The sequence below is a fragment of the Brienomyrus brachyistius genome, unplaced genomic scaffold (assembly GCF_023856365.1).
Source record: "Brienomyrus brachyistius isolate T26 unplaced genomic scaffold, BBRACH_0.4 scaffold60, whole genome shotgun sequence".
Taxonomy (NCBI): domain Eukaryota; kingdom Metazoa; phylum Chordata; class Actinopteri; order Osteoglossiformes; family Mormyridae; genus Brienomyrus; species Brienomyrus brachyistius.
The window spans coordinates 220473-230986 of NW_026042335.1; the positions used below are offsets into that span (position 1 = coordinate 220473).

Here is a 10514-nt window from a genome sequence, read left to right on the forward strand (position 1 = left end):
GGGGCGTGGCACACAACGATCGTATGAGCCGGGCATGACAGTGGGTCTGTGTTCATAGTGGGGTACTGTAGGGTTCAATTTTAGGACCAGTACTGTTCCTAATTTACATTAATGATATTGACAGCAATACATACAGGAAACTGGCTACATTTGCAGACGACACCAGAGTGGGTGGCGTAGCAGATATTGATCTAGCAGCGGAGAGGCTACAACGGGATCTGGATTTAATTAGCGACTGGGCTGATACCTGTCAGATGAAATTTAACATACAGTAGATACATGTAAGGTAATCATGCAGAGAGCAGAAATATAAAGTACTTGTATTTTATGGGTTCCACTGAAATAAAGGTAGCTGATTATGAGAAAGATCTCGATGTGTATCTTGATGCTTCTATGTCCCACTTTCGCCAGTGTGGGGAAGCAATAAAAAAGGCCAATAGGATGTTGGGTTACAACTCTAGGTGTGTGGAGTTTAAGACAAGGGAAGTGATGCTACGATTATACACTGCTCAAAAAAATTTAAGGAACACTTTTTAATTAGAGTATAGCATCAAGTCTTTTAAACTTCTGGGATATTGATCTGGTCAGTTAAGTAGCGGAGGGGGTGATTAATCAGTTTCAGCTGCTTTGGTGTTAATGAAATTATGAACAGGTGAACTAGAGGGGTAACAATGAGATGACCCCCAAAACAGGAATGGTTTAACAGGTGGAGGCCACTGGCATTTTTTCCTCCTCATCTTTTCTGACGGTTTTTTCACTAGTTTTGCATTTGGCGACGGTCAGTGTCACTACTGGTAGCATGAGGCGATACCTGGACCCTACAGAGGTTGCACAGGTAGTCCAACTCCTCCAGGATGGCACATCAATACGTGCCATTGCCAGAAAGTTTGCTGTGTCTCCCAGCACAGTCTCAAGGGTATGGAGGAGATCCCAGGAGACAGGCAGTTACTCTAGGAGAGGTGGACAGGATCATAGAAGGTCCTTAACCCATCAGCAGGACCGGGATCTGCTCCTTTGTGCAAGGAGGAACAGGATGAACACTGCTGGAGCTCTACAAAATGACCTTCATCAAGCCACTGGTGTGAATGTTTCTGATTGTTTGGACTTCATGAGGTTGGCTTGAGGGTCCAACATCCTCTTATGGGCCCTGTGCTCACTGCCCAGCACCATGGAGCTCGATTGGCATTTGCCATAGAATCATACCTGTCAAGTATCCCGTTTTGGCCGGGAAAGTCCCGTAATTTACCCTTCTTTCCCGCCGTCCTCCCGTATTAGTATTTTCCCGTAAATGTCCCGTATTTTAACCTGCATTATTAAAAAAAAAAAAAAAAAGTTACCCCCCCCCCAAAATCTGAGCTCTGTCACTAGCCTCGCGATAACTACCACCTGCAGTAGCCTACTATGCGGGAAAAAAACACGGGAAAAAAAGAAGAAAACAGACAGATGATGGACGCCAGGACAGAGAAGGAAGGCACTCCTGCCAAAAAACCAAAACCCTCGTGTAAATACCGCGATCAATGGGACAACGAATTAATTTTTCTGAAGAAGAGCAGGGTGGGGGGCAGTCACGCGTTTTGTAAAATTTGTAACTGCGACTTTAGCATCGCACACGGGGGAAGGAATGATGTTGCCAGCATGACAAATCCGCCAAGCACAAGCGCGGGCTAAAGGCACAAAAACATGCCCAGGCGATGTCAGCATTCGTGACGAGAAATGCCACTGAGGCAGACCAGGTCACAAGTGCAGAGGTAAAAATGGCAATACTGTGTGCCAAAAACAACATTCCTTTCTCCTTCCATGATGACTTCAACAAGTGTGTAGCTGACATGTTCCCGGACTCTGCTATTGCACGAAAATACTCAACAGGAAAAACGAAGGCTCCTTTGTTTCCTGTCTGCCATTATTGGACAAACTGATCACCTGGATTAATTAGTTTGTCCAATAATGGCAGACAGGAAACAAAGGAGCTGCCTTTGAAGTTCAGGAAGTAGTGCAGCTGTGCATAAAGCCAGTTGTAGTTTATAAGTGGTTGACAAGTGGTGATTAGCTTTCTTGTCGCCTGTCTTAAAATGTAAGGGATACTGCAGCTTGGTTGGGGTGGTGGGACTGCTCGCGGCGGGCGCCGGAAAATTTCCCTTATTTTCAAATCCAAAACTTGACAGGTATGATAAGCACCCATTCTTAAAGCCAAATTGCCATAATATGTGAACTTTTCGTAGTTACTTGGCGTTTAGGTGCACTGAAAAATGTTCCTATGTCCATTTTCCTTTTCTCTGTCATTTTATCTAGTTTATGACACTGTAAGGCAAGGCGAGTTTATTTATGCTGTAGCCATTTTATACACAATGGTAATTAAAAGTGCTTTACATAAAGAAAGTAAAACTATCATAAAATAATCACAACAATAAAAACAAGGAATTAAAAAAGGTTTAAATTTGTATTTAAAATTAATTAAGACACTTAAGAACAGAATAGAAACTGATTATACAAAAAAATACAGTGGGGTCAGTTTGGACGTAGCACAGTGCTCATTTAGTAAATGCACAGCTAAACAATATGCTAACTGTGGCCGTTAATGTTAAGTTAATATTATGCCAAGTCCATCCATCCATCCATTTTCCAAACCGCTTATCCTATCGGGTCGCGGGGGGTCCGGAGCCTATCCCGGAAGCAATGGGCACGAGGCTGGGAACAACCCAGGATGGGGGGCCAGCCCATCGCAGGGCACACTCACACACCATTCACTCACACAGGCACACCTATGGGCAATTTAGCGACTCCAATTAGCCTCAGCATGTTGTTGGACTGTGGGGGGAAACCGGAGTACCCGGAGGAAACCCCACGATGACATGGGGAGAACATGCAAACTCCACACACATGTGATCCAGGCGGAGACTCGAACCTGGGTCCCAGAGGTGTGAGGCAACAGTGCTAACCACTGCACCACCATGCCGCCCCATTATGCCAAGTCGTCACAAATAAAACAATGCATTGGAAACGGCTCTGGCGCGTTAGTTGCAGTGCACTATGGAACAAGTTATTGTAAACAAGCGAACGTTAACTAAATAAGTAATATTTTAATCGCTAATATATCTGATTCATGGAAAATTACATCGGTAATCAGCATTTTTGCCGAAACTAATTTATGAATGAGTCTGCATTAACTACATTAAAGATAATCGCTTTATTTAAATTAAATAAAATACTCTAATTATTGGAGTTCAACATTAATAGAGCCGCAGCCACACACCTGACTCGTGTGTGTAGAGTAGGTGAGATGAACTGGGAAATCAGGCAGCGGGCCAAACCACTGTGAGGAAGGGGGGGGGGACGCAACTGTTTCTAAATGCATTATTTGGGTTTGTTTTATTTTCTACTTACACAATTATTTTAGGTATACATACATATATTTTTCACAATAGAGAGTGCGTTTTTTAAAATAATTTATTGGGGGGGGGGGGGGGGGCATGTTCCCTCCGTCCCCCCCCCGCGATTTACGCCCATGATTATAATGAATAATTGTTCCGTAGGATAAGCGGTTTGGAAAATGGATGGATGGATGGATGGATGGATTATAATGAATAATTGTGGGGTTTATTGCTTTCGGGATAGGCTCCGGACACCCCGAGACCCAGTAAGATAAGCGGTTTGGAAAATGGAAATGGAAATTGTGGGGTTTATAGAAAAAAAACTGTGCTAGCGATTATAACTAACATGGAATAGGAAACAACAGCCCTCCACAAGTGAAAACCCAGATGAATGCTACTGAGAACTGTGTTAACACTGATAAAACTAAGAGTATTTTTTTAGTTCTGTGCAACATTGTTTTTTTAAAAATGTAATAGTCTTGAAGCATTTACCTTATTACGAAAGCAATGCCCCAAATTACTTAAACATTTTAAGTAAACATTTTACCATCCATTACCGTAAGGGTTCCCAGCCTCCGGTCAGTGTACCGGTACCGTCCGCGCTCAGCGCTCAGTGCTCAGGGGGGGGGCGGGCGGTGCCTACCGTCCCGTTTATTACGGGTTCGCGCCGTATTAAAAAGAAAACTGTCTGTATTGTTTAGTGCCGGATTTCCGTTCGCATAACCAATCTCCCACCGTTCCGCATATTTTATCGTGGACACCCCGGCAAATTACACCGCCGTTTTAGGGATCAGTGACAGTTTTTGAAGTTTGGGAAGATTTTACTAACCAAATAGCTGTCTATCATCATCACTTCGATATAAGAACACCTCCAATAAAAATAAAGACCACAAGTTTTAATGACATTAAAAACATGCAATAATTTTATCGACATGTACTACATTAGTATAGTATAAAAGAGAAAATAATCAAAGTTGCATAATATAATTTGAAGAATAAAAGGAAATTTTGGAGAGCTAACAAACTGCTCACCTCAGTGCCATTTTCATGCGTAGAGTTTGCTGTGCTGCAAACGGTAAAGAATATTTACGTTGTTTCTATGGAAACTACTCCCACTGTCCGCTTAACATTAGTGTAATAATACGTACGTTGAAACTGGCTAATGAGCTGTATTACGCTACGTGCGTATTACGTCATAACTCGTGCGTAGAGTCAATTTTTCCGGGGAATGTCGAAGACGTACTATGTAGTTCAGATGTAGAAAGTTCTACTTTTCTTTTAAATGTTAAAGAAAGTTTCATAAAAACAAATTGTATAGCGAATGTTCAGTACAATAGGAAGCGTTATTTTGTTCAAGCAAATGGAGCCGAGGCATAATATTTAAAGGAATGTTATTCAAAGGTAATAAGCTTCCACCACACTGCAGCTTAAATACACGCGTAATGAGGCAAAATACCGCTTTCTTAAATTAATTACATGATACGTGAATGTCCTGCTTTGTCTTCCAATAAGGTAAGCTCGGTGGCTATAAACACTCATACATTTAGCTGATACAAATTAATTTTGTACTTTGGAAAAAAAAGTAGCTGATTTTGGCTTGTTGAGGCTTCCACATATGACAAACCACAAGATGGCACTGCCTGAGCATGCTTTTAGAAATGTACTGGAGTGCCACTAGCAGGCAAGCAAGTTACTTTGCAACTTCTAGAGCACAGCAATGGTGTTTGACATTCTGTTAGCTATATACGCAGGGATGGATATAACTGGTAAGCAAGTACGCATTCACCTTCAAAAGCGATATGTGCAGCAATCGGTTGTTGTAACAGTGTGAATTCGTACGTACTTTATGTGCATTTGCGGCGATATGACAAGAAATTACCGTGCATTTTAACCTCTATTTTCCTTACTTCTTTATATTACGTTTTCTCTGCTTTATTTCAGTCAGTCTAACATATTGCGCCACAGCCTTCAACCCGAATTTTCATAGCAGACTTCAGTTAGGAGTACGCCTTAGTAATGATTAACCTGGGACTCACCAGGGAGGTGTGGGGGGATACTATTGTAAATTGCTTAGTTTTAACTATAACAGCCTTAATAATCCTATCAAACACAGTGAAATACTGCAATACCTTTATCGCTGAAGGTCTCGTATGATGCTCTTTCAAGAAACTCATTTTAAACCATCAGACGACAGGTGTGGATGGACAGATTACATCTATCATTCTACAATCTTTCTGCTGTAGAGCAAGGGATGTAACAATATTGTTGCATACATCTATTCCCTTTGTTCTTTGCATATCTGATGTGGATTCCCGATCCAAATGGGAGATCTGTCATAATTACTAGTTTATTGTTCATTACGCCTGTACTATTGGTTAACGCATGTGCTCCTAATTGTGATGATATTTTCTTTAAGCGTCTGTTCTCACTGGTACCTGATACCTCTAACTATCACCTTATCTTGGGGAGTGATTTAAATTGTCGCTTTAATCCGAAATTGGATCATCCATCCCCCAAGTTAGCTCTGCCTTCAAAATCTGTCGAAACGATCAATTCTTTTACCAACAAATTTAATGTGTCAGGTGTTTTCACAATTTTTTAATCCCACTCGAAAAGAGTATAGTTTTTTTCTCTGAGATTCATCACACGTTTACCCAAATTGACTATTTCTTAGTTGATAAGACTTCTTGCTCAATATCTGAGTAGCTATGATAAAATAGCTTTCTCAGATCATGCTCCAGTCTCCTCGAAAATTTTGTTAGAACATGGTGTCCTTGACGGTTCAACACTCAGTTGCTTTCCTTGTTGATTTTATTTCACAACAAATTGCCAATTTTCTTTCTTTAAATATATCTCCAGATGTATTTGTTTCCATATCGCTGGAAACCTTGCAGACTGATACCAGTGGGCAGATTATCTGATATGTAAGCAATGATAGAGAGCTGTGGAAGGAGAAGATGGCATATTTAACACAGCGTGAAGCAGATCTTGACAATTGATATGTTTCTCCCTATCTGATGATGTTTATAAGGAGCATCTAACGATACAAGCAGAGTTTGAATTTCTAGTGTCTCAACATACTGCTGAACTACTGATGCAAACAAGGTCTCATTATTACGAGCAAATCCTCTAGAAATGAATAATGCATTCAAGTTTTTCTCCTCTCACTTGTTGTCTAGAGTTCAATAGTTTCTTTAGGGATTTAGCCATTCCTTCATAGGAATGTGTGGCTGTGAATGATTTAGATGTCACTATCACTCTCACTGTAACTGAACTGACCACCATGGCGGCTGCTTCGCAAAGTGGTTAATGTCCCAGACCCGATGGCTTTCCTTCAGAGTTCTATAAAAAGTTATGGCCCCAGTTGTCCTCTCTCCTATTGGACATGTTCAACAACCTGAACCTCTTGCCCAAGCTAATATTTCTCATGCTAAAAAAGGGGAAAGATCCTCATTCTTACACCTCCTTTCACCTAAAGGCTTATTGAATACGGACTAAGATCCTGTCCAAAGCACTGGCCCTTCAGGCTTGTTTGACCAGATTGAGGTCCTTGTCAGAATTTTGTTGGTGGTTCCAGTGTCCTCATGTGAAGCTGAGAGGAGCTTCAGTGCATTGCGCAGACTAAAGACGTGGCTAAGGGCTACTATGGGCCAAGACAGACTTCACAGTCTGTTAGTCTGCAATATGCAGAAAGACGAGCTGGACAACTTTAACATAAACAACATATGCCAAGAGTTTGTGGGGCCCAGTTATACCAGGAAAAACACATTTGGTACTTTTGTTTAGTGTCTATTCATTAATGTAAGTTTGCTTTAAATTGCAGATGTTTTTTTTTTTTGCATAGAACAGTTACTGTAAATCGATAATTTAATTGTTGATTTTGATACAAAACATTACTTATTTTATATCTTTCACAATAATAGTCATGTTTAAATTTTATTGTATGTTGATGGCTTGACCGTAAACAACATAACAAAAAATGTAATAAATAGTTTTGAAGAAAAATCTGCTTTGTCATTGAACCTGAGAAAAACTTTGAAAATAAACATAATGACACAGTCTCCATGCTACAATAATAATGACAGAAATAAAGTTTTTCACTGTGGGGACAAATCTTCATAAGTACAATTAGACTGTATTATTTGTGTCCCCTTCAAAAATTGCTTATGAGAAATTTTATATCTATTGTCCCCCCCCTACTGTTAAATAAAATTTATGCCCATGATTATAATAATTATAGCAACTGTATTTTGTGTATGGTTGAAGATCTGTCTGGTCTTTATTCATTTAATTATCACTGTAAATAGCTGGTTAGCTATCTATCATTTACTCCTCAGAAAGCAAATTCAGACAGCGGTTGCCTGGATCAACACCCAGTACTGGGATGCCTGGAACCTGTGTGACGAGGTGATCGACTGGGGAGTCGGTGTGGAGGAGTGCTCACGAGCGACACCCCCACTGTCCAGGTTGGGGGGGATAAGGAGGGATTGGGAAGGGCTACTTGGGAAAATGTGGAGGTATCAGAAAGGGGCCTCCAATGGTGAGATGGAGGGGGCGGAGGCTGGTATGAATGTAATGCATATGGTAAATGGAGGTGAGGAGAATGGATGTGAGGTAGGAGTGAATGTGGAGGAGGTTAAGGGAGAAGGAGAGAAAAGTAGAGGGAATGCTTTGGGATCTATTGTGTCACAAGGAGGCAGATCATGGCTGGAAACCATTCAGGAAGAAGGATGTGAGGAAGAAGAAGAAACTGAGGTGGCGTTTCAGGAGGCACAAGACGCTGAAGTTGCCCAGTTGGACAGATGGTGTCCATGTGGCTGGTGTAAGGTGGGGTAGGAGGCTTCTGAACCATGTGTTAGGCCTAGTGCACTTATGGATTGTGCTTGTTTGTTGTAATGAAATAAGCTTATAAACTAAACATAATATATTTTAAAGGTACGTGTTTATATCAGTATCTACATGTAAAGGGAGCAGACACAGGAAAAAGGTATTGAAGACCCTTGATATGATATTGCTGTTTTTGTTTTAGATTCCAAAGTTAACCCTTTATTTAATTTATCCCTTTTCCCCAAGTAGAATAATGCATGTACTTGTAATCTGTATTATTTTGCTTTGGAGTCGGAAGTTCCAAAATCACCAGGCAAGTTATTTGATTGTATGTGTTTTAACTACTAGAAAGATGTAAATGAGAAGCCTTAAGATTTATTTAAAATTAATTTATTGTTTTTTTGTAAATTAAAAACAGGAACCCTCATGGACCAAGACTTGAGGGCATTTGTACAATCCACCTGTACAACTTTAACTGGTTCTGCAGCCTTTTTCTCCCCACAGCCTCTGCTTGTTCCCTTCTTCTCTTTCTGTCTTCCCTCCAGGAGAGCTCCTCAGGCATCTCCAGCCTGTAATTCCTGGGAAATGCCACCTGCCACCCATCCTTGGAAGCGTCGCCCAGTCTCAGGATCTCATACATCACCATTCATCAGTCACAGCGCTTGCAGACATCTGGATAAAAGGAAAAGCCCATTTTTTTAAAAACTTACACGTTAAATTTTCCTCTAATTACCATTTTATTCTTTTAAATTTCATTATGTTTATTTACATTTAGTATGGATTAAGGCACAGTCAGCCTGGATTAAGGCATCCCCAGCCTGGCATCAGACTCTCCGGACAATGCCAGCCCAGAGGGGGCTGACCTGGAGGACATTCCCCCGGAGGACATGGAGTGGGAGCCTCCAGGTCTTGCCCTGAGTCCCACTCCGTGGTGTCAGCCCCGTGGCCAAAGTTTCCCCAGCCGAGGAGGCTATTGCCGCGACAACGGCAGGGTCAACGGAAATCCAGTCGTGAGCTGAGGTCCAGGAGGAAAAAACGAGGTTATGCTACCCAGACCTGCCTCCTGATCCAGGCTTGGTCCAAGATGGTCTTTCAGGGTATCCCATTCAATGATTCCCAAAAGGAACCACATCCGGTCTCCTCATGGCGCAGGTACTGGCCTGTGTTTTTGTTTTGCAGGGTCCCTGGTTTGGTCCAGTTCCTGTCCTGCCTGCCCCTCGACACCCTCCGACTCTGCCAACCCCTCGCCGTCTACCGATGCTGTTCTTCCCTCGGCTGCCGCAGACGAGTGGAGCTTCTACAGACCCAGACAGGATTCCAAAGGCCCCCCTGGCCGTGACCCTTCTGCGGCACCCCGGAGCCCATCAGAGGCCCTGAACTGTTCACTTTACCTCCCATGCTACCTAGTGTCTTGCCCCTCCTAATACCTCAGTCTTTGGTCTGTAGTCTTGCTTCCCCGTGGCTCTCCCTGGTTTCACCTCTTAGCCCGATTTCACTGTTCCAGCCCCCACTCCAGTCACTCTTGCTTCCCGCTTTAGGTTCCCCTCTCCTGGCCATATTATTGTTGCACTGGTTCCATTGCTTGCCTGTCTTGTCTGGTTGTGTCCTGCCTTGTCTGTCCCTGTGCCATCTTTGGTCCTTTTGATGCCCAATCCCTCCCTTTTGTCTCCTTCTACTGTGTCCTTTGTTCCCACTTACCCACTGACACCCACTGTCTGTCTTTTGGTCCATAGTCAGCATCCCTGTTGGATTACCTGGCCTGTCATGAGTTGTGTCCTGGGGGTTAGTCTCCCCTGTTGTCCTTGGTTTTGCCCTGGTCTGTGTGTCCCCTTAATGATGCCCTTGTACCCGGAGGGCACAGGATTGGGAGGGGGGCGTTTACTGTCATGTCTTGCCCATTTAGTCAACCTTCCTCCCCTTCTGTCAGTCACTATCAGCTTCCTTGTGTTTTCCCATTCCTTAGTCTGGTAAAGTGCCCAGTCCTATCTTCTCCAGTTGTGTCCTTGTCTGTTTGCGTCTCTGTGCCCAAACCTGCCTGTCAATAAAACTCCCCACGAAGGGGATTCTGCCCTACAGCTTGCATTTGGGTCCTACTTCCCACCGGTGACGTGACAGAGGAATACATGCTTAGTGCCAGGCAGAAATCTTTGATTTTGCATCCATATGGTGACTTGGTGAAGTTAGCTGATAGTTCTCTTGATTCCAAAGACATATGATTCTTGTCTGTGCATTATGCATAACCAAAGTTAAGAGCTTCAGATTAATAGGTGCGAAAAACGCATTTTGCGTTTGTCGAGTTCGAAGGGTTAACTCACTGAA

General features: G+C 42.6%; 1 long non-coding RNA gene across 3 annotated transcripts; it reads left to right on the forward strand.

The window, feature by feature from the left end:
- The first annotated feature begins 4567 nt into the window (after positions 1 to 4567).
- On the forward strand, positions 4568 to 10268 carry LOC125725076 (uncharacterized). 3 transcript variants are annotated; one of them, XR_007387300.1, is made up of 3 exons: positions 4568 to 4769; positions 7706 to 9292; positions 9375 to 10268. It is a non-coding gene; the product is annotated as an uncharacterized LOC125725076 (long non-coding RNA). The 3 variants fall into 3 exon arrangements; XR_007387298.1 differs by having other exon boundaries at positions 7706 to 10268; XR_007387299.1 differs by having other exon boundaries at positions 4719 to 4880; positions 7706 to 10268.
- Positions 10269 to 10514: the final 246 nt, after the last annotated feature.